Below are 6,000 nucleotides of genomic sequence, written 5' to 3' on the forward strand. Positions count from 1 at the left end.
ACTGATTTTTTTGGACTAACGAAATTGCTTAAAAAATGATATATTTTCTATCACTAATAAACCTACATACTAATTTCAAATTCAATATGGAATTTTGGTTATCAGAGCCAAATCAATAAAATAAGGATAACATAAACAAGTGATTAAAAATAGTAATCTCATTTGAAATTTTATGATCATCCCTAGTTATTCGCGAATCCAATTACCGTTGAGGGCGCTGCTAACTTTGACGTTTGTCAGTACTGTTTTCAAGATTTGTACGGCCTAACAAAATTTTTTTAGTCAATCAAGATATTTATAGGACTTATCGGAAGTGAATTGATTGATTTAGTTTCGTAAAGAAAGATCAACATTCTTTATAAATACTTCATTTGAAGGGGATGAATTGTGGAATAAAATCGAGCGATGATATTGGTGATCCAGTGTACCTAGACACAAATTCCTATTATTTCACAGATTCTTTTTTGAAGTAAACCTAGGTAATAATGCTGAGGTAGAATATCCTGAGTTTGTGAAAGAGGTAGAAACTAAACATCTTGATAAGTAAAGCGTTTATGTAGAAGTTGTAATGTTTCTATGGAGAATATTTCCATATTCCTCATACTGAAATCTCAAGAGACATAAATATGGAATTTGGAAGTATGAAAATTATGAAATTGTATTTCTAAATCGTCAATTGAATTAAGCAGAAAACTCTCGGAAAGAAAAATCGTTTAACCTAACTGCTGCCAGTTGAATGCACTGGTATAAATACCTTTTCCAATATTTTTTCGGAATCAATATTTCTATTCAGAAACCCCAGACAATAATCCCAATACAACTTCTCCAAATAATAATTATAATACTTTGTTGGACAACGTGAGATAATAGAAAACATAAGAAACAGAACTTGTTTTGACTTTGCAGTACTGACAAAGTAGTTTCGTAATTCACTCGGCAGAGGGCGTCTAGATTTTTGGATTCGCCAATCATCAGTAATATATTGAATTCAATATTTGAGAGAATACTAACGCCACATGTACTAAGGCCCAAAAAAGTTGAAATTACCGAACCCTGCAGGGGAAACTACCGTATTCGGTTAACTTTTACCGTAGTTTTCCGTACGTAACCTGCAAATTGAAATTTTCGTACGAACACAGATTAATGAAAAAGAAATTTTTATTCATATACATAGAAGCATAAAGCAAGGGTCACTAGATAGAAGAAAAATGAAGAGTAAGATTTTATAATATATTATGAAAAATGAAACAATATTTCTATACATTGATAATAACAAAATCGTCTTCATTATCTCGACTTTATTGACTCGAGTCAGAAGAATACATGTGAGCTTTATTTATCCTGGCTTACATATTACATTACACTGACTGGTCAATAGACAACCATTCACGGTTATTTGTTATCAACTTGTTCCTCGAGTTGGTTTTGACCCAGTTAATTTTACTGAACACTCTTTCGCATTCATCATTCGAGTGCAGAACAGATCAAATATTTAACAAATTTGGCCTAATTTAGGAATTCCAATGAACCGTTTTCATTTTTATTGTTCAGAATTTTTCCCCAGAATATAACAATATCCTCGTTTATATCGATTATTGCTTCATCACTAGCAGTAAAATGGTAATCGGGCAGCAACCTCCATTCCTCGTCAATAAGTTGGGCTTCACCACTGTCGAAGAAACGCGTCATATGTATAGTATATGTGCCAATGATGGAACATTGTCATGTAAATTATTTGATAATGAATTTTTAGGAGTGAATATATTGGACAATATAAAATTACCAAATTGTACCCCTTTTTAATTTCTGAACAAAGGGTTAAATAGAAAAGCTGGCATCTGCCATGAAACATCTCTAATAGATCAGCTTGCATTACTCCTGAAATATTGGGCTTATTAATTTCATTCATCACATCTACCCCGACATAAACATTTTTTTTGGCAAGAATTATTCTATTCATTGGATCTATATCCTACATTGGTGTGGTGCATATATATCTCCCCACCCCCCCATATAACATAATATGATTCCTCCATCATCTTATGAAGATTTGGAAATAAAACTTTATCAGATTGAAAACTTTAGGCAGGACATAATTGAGAAAAATATAATGTAACTTGAAGAAAGGATCATTCAATGACTGGTGAATGTGCTCAACAGGTAGAAGCCGTTCTTCTGAATATTTCGAATTAAAATGAAGTCGCAATGCTGGCAATTGCTCCACAATCCGTTTCACTACTGCAAATAGTGAAAGCAAAGTGTGATAAATGTGGCATATTATGCGCATCCAGCTCCACGAAGTGATCCTAGAATTGCTTGAAGTGGCACTGCCTTTTACTACAAACCTGAAAAGAAATGAACTATTATTAAAATCAACTTCAAAAAAATTGTTTCACAGTTACCTTAAACTGTGAGTTGAGTATATATTCCTTGCAAGATCTTCAAAGGTCTTGGTAAGGTCTTACATGCATGACTGCCACATAAATAGAGAGAGTGCCATACACATTTCATTATGAAAATTCCAGGATAATCGTTTTTAAACCTAGAAGCCCTAGAATTCGCCCATCAGGTTTCACCCATCAGAACAATATCCAATAATATTTTAACTGAATACTACTAAAGTCCAAATAGGAACGTCAGATATTTGGGGTTAGTCAAATTCAAAATTCCTAACAGCATTTATTGAGCATGGTGACCGGTTTCGCATTAGTGTAACCAATGCATCCTCAGACCGAATCTGAACACTACAAGAAAATATAAACAGTTCTAAAAATCAAAAGGACAAAAAACAATGCAACCCACCGCTATGCTATTCTCAACAGGGTCGTCAATTCTAAAATGAGATACATAACATTCAAACTTGAGTACAATTGCATCAAATCAACAAGCCAAACTTAAAAAAAATCATAAAAAAAATCTGCAACCGACAACATGAATCAACCAGATATAGGTTAAGAGCATAGAGCACTAATCAAATCTTTCATAAACCACAAAGATTCAACAATAGTCTCCATAATGCCGATGCCCTTAGAAGAATTGTTTCAAACTTAACCGATCATTTGAATTACGAAGAATTTTTGAAACTTCACGATAAAGAAGAAATTGAAGAAAATTTTAATGTTCAAGAAACAGAAGATAATTTAAAGCCCCTAAGAAATATGCGTTAGCCAATTTTGTATCAAAAGATCTTCATATGAAAGGTATTGCAATAACGTTCAAACAGAAATATGATGGAATTAATGAATTGCAATCGCAAAATGAGTCAACAAGAGGAGTTGCTTTTATTAATCGAGAAAATAGAAATAATTATGAATTAGTTTTTGAAGCGTTAATTAGTTTACGGAAATTATGTGAATAATGAATAATGAAAAATATTTAGCGTTACCATGCGTGCGGTTTAGAACAAAATTGGAGTAGTCTATAATATTTAAAATGATATAGTTTATTTTTATGCATTCAAATATAAATAAAATAATATATAATATTCGAAGTGAAAAGAAAATAATAATAATAAAAATGATAATCGTGATGTTAATGAAAATATTGATTTTAATGGTATAGAATATGAGGAATTCATGAAATTGATTAAAGAAGCTACTTATGAAGATGTAGACAAAGACGAATTAGCGTCAATGATTAATCATATTACTGAAGAATTAGATGAATGCTTAGAACTTTTGAATGCTCATAATACCAATAATCCGAATCAGAATATTAATAATGAAAATTATGATAATGAAGAAACTCACTTAAATGGAAATTATAATAATGATTATGTTACGGGCATTGTAATTATTTAGGTCAGTATTCATAATGCTTGGTTATTATGAATAATGACCATTAAAATCGGGCAATTTGATAAATTTGAATTACTTCACAATAATTTCTCACATTGCCCGGTCATTATAAATACCGCTATTATTTCTTTGGGCACTTTGATTAACACCAAAGGGACAACCTATGTGAAAAGAATGGCGAAGATATTCCACAGATAGAGATTTAACTAAGAGAATGTGCAAGATTGTCATCCAAGACAGGCTATAGTCGATGTGGCTGTAAAGGTAGCTGTAAATCCGACGAGCGCAAGTGTCGTAAAGAAAAAAAGCTATGTAACTCGAAATGTCACAAAAGTGGAAGCTGCTCTGATGAATAGAGCCTGTATTGGCCTGTATTGCTACGTATTGACATTTTGTGTGAATATAAATTCGAAAGTACGTACATATCTAATACTTTAGTTTTATTTGGACTTACGTTTTGTTTGTACTTATTTCATCCCACCGGTTTGTTTGTCAGCATGTGAAATTTTATTTGTTATGTTTTGTTTGTTACTTTGTAAGTCAGGTATGCAAAAATTTGTTATTTTTTATAAGAAATATGAATAATATATAATTTTCGAATTGCCCACCTGATTTTTAGCATTATACATAATAATCGTGCAATGTAATATTTGCAACATAATTTATCATTTCGTCATATCCTTTTGGGCACTTTTTAAATTGTCCGGGCATTATAAACAATGCCCAATTATTTACATTGCCCGTAACAATTATAATACTGAAGATAATCTGATTCATATTCTATCATCCTGATTCTCCATATAGGTACCGAAGTACCCCTCAGAAGCTCTGTGGCTTGTACGACTTCGGAGAATCAGTTGTGTTCTGTGTAGGCTTTGTTATGGTGTCACCTGAGGCACAGCACTGTTAAGTTGAACTCAAGAGTGAATGGTGGCCCGTACCCGCATAGATTGGAAATTTTTTCTCTAGCCCGGGATAGAACCCAGTACCTTGCGGTTGCGTAATACTGAGCCGACGCTTTTAACCACCAAGCTACGGACGATGTGAATCATGATGATGAAAATTATGACTTTACTGTCCATAGTAACGTAGATAATCCAATTTTAGAGTTACCATATACGGGACGATCGATGTATAAATGCATATCCCTCGTAACTAATATTAAAAACGGCTTCAAATTATAACGTTACCAAAAGGAAGTTATTTCCATTGATAAATGATTTAGGCCCGGTACTTTCACCTTCGAATAAATTTTATTCACTGTCAATACGTATCTGTCAAATAATTTCCTATCTGAAGGATACCTTATTTAAGTGCTTTCAGATTAAATTATTTGACGAATAACAATTCTATGAAAACACGGTATACTACTTTTCACTGATTAATGTAAAATAATACACCGCACTGTAAAAATTGTCATAATTCCAACTAGAAAGCGAATATTTCGTGACAATCACACAAAGAATAACCATATATCAAGAATCTAAAAAATTCAACCAATAATGACGTACCGACATTCGATCTACGACAAATAAACTCTTTTTTAAAGCTATATTTTGGCGATCAAGCGTCTTAATCGTTGTCTTAAGCGTCTTTAAGCGTGACGTCATTAATTTTGTTGTCGCAAAAATAGAATATCGCTGATGGTTGAGTCATCTGTCGTTGTCATTAGACAGTGAATCGAATTGTGAATTTTTCAATTTCTGTTCTTTGGCTATTATTTGAAAAATATTTATTTATTCTAAATGATAATGCAGAAAGTGCATTATTGGCAGTAAAAGCACTCTTCCCTAGTAGGAATTCAAATCAAATTCGATATAACATATTCTCCTTTCTTCTTTATATCACCTCTTTCCGCTTAAGACGACACAGGCGCTCTCCAGAGACCGCCAGCGTCTTAAAGACTGACGTCATGACTTATTCGCTCGAATAGCACCGCTTAAAGACGCTTCACGCGTCTTAATCGCGAAAATATGGCTTAAGTTTCAATGACAGATTTATTTGATGAATAACACTATCTGAAACTGAAAAGACTGCATTTTTACTTATCCTAAGAATAAGATTTATGTATCGAATAAATTTAATTATTCGCACGTGAAAGTACCGGGCCTTATTTATATTCATTGAAGAGTAGGATCGTCCTGGTACTAGACCTAACCCTCAGTAGCCCAGCCCTACATCACAAAATTTCAAACTGGCATGT

Source organism: Coccinella septempunctata, chromosome 2 (genome assembly GCF_907165205.1).
Source record: "Coccinella septempunctata chromosome 2, icCocSept1.1, whole genome shotgun sequence".
NCBI classification, from domain to species: Eukaryota; Metazoa; Arthropoda; class Insecta; order Coleoptera; family Coccinellidae; genus Coccinella; species Coccinella septempunctata.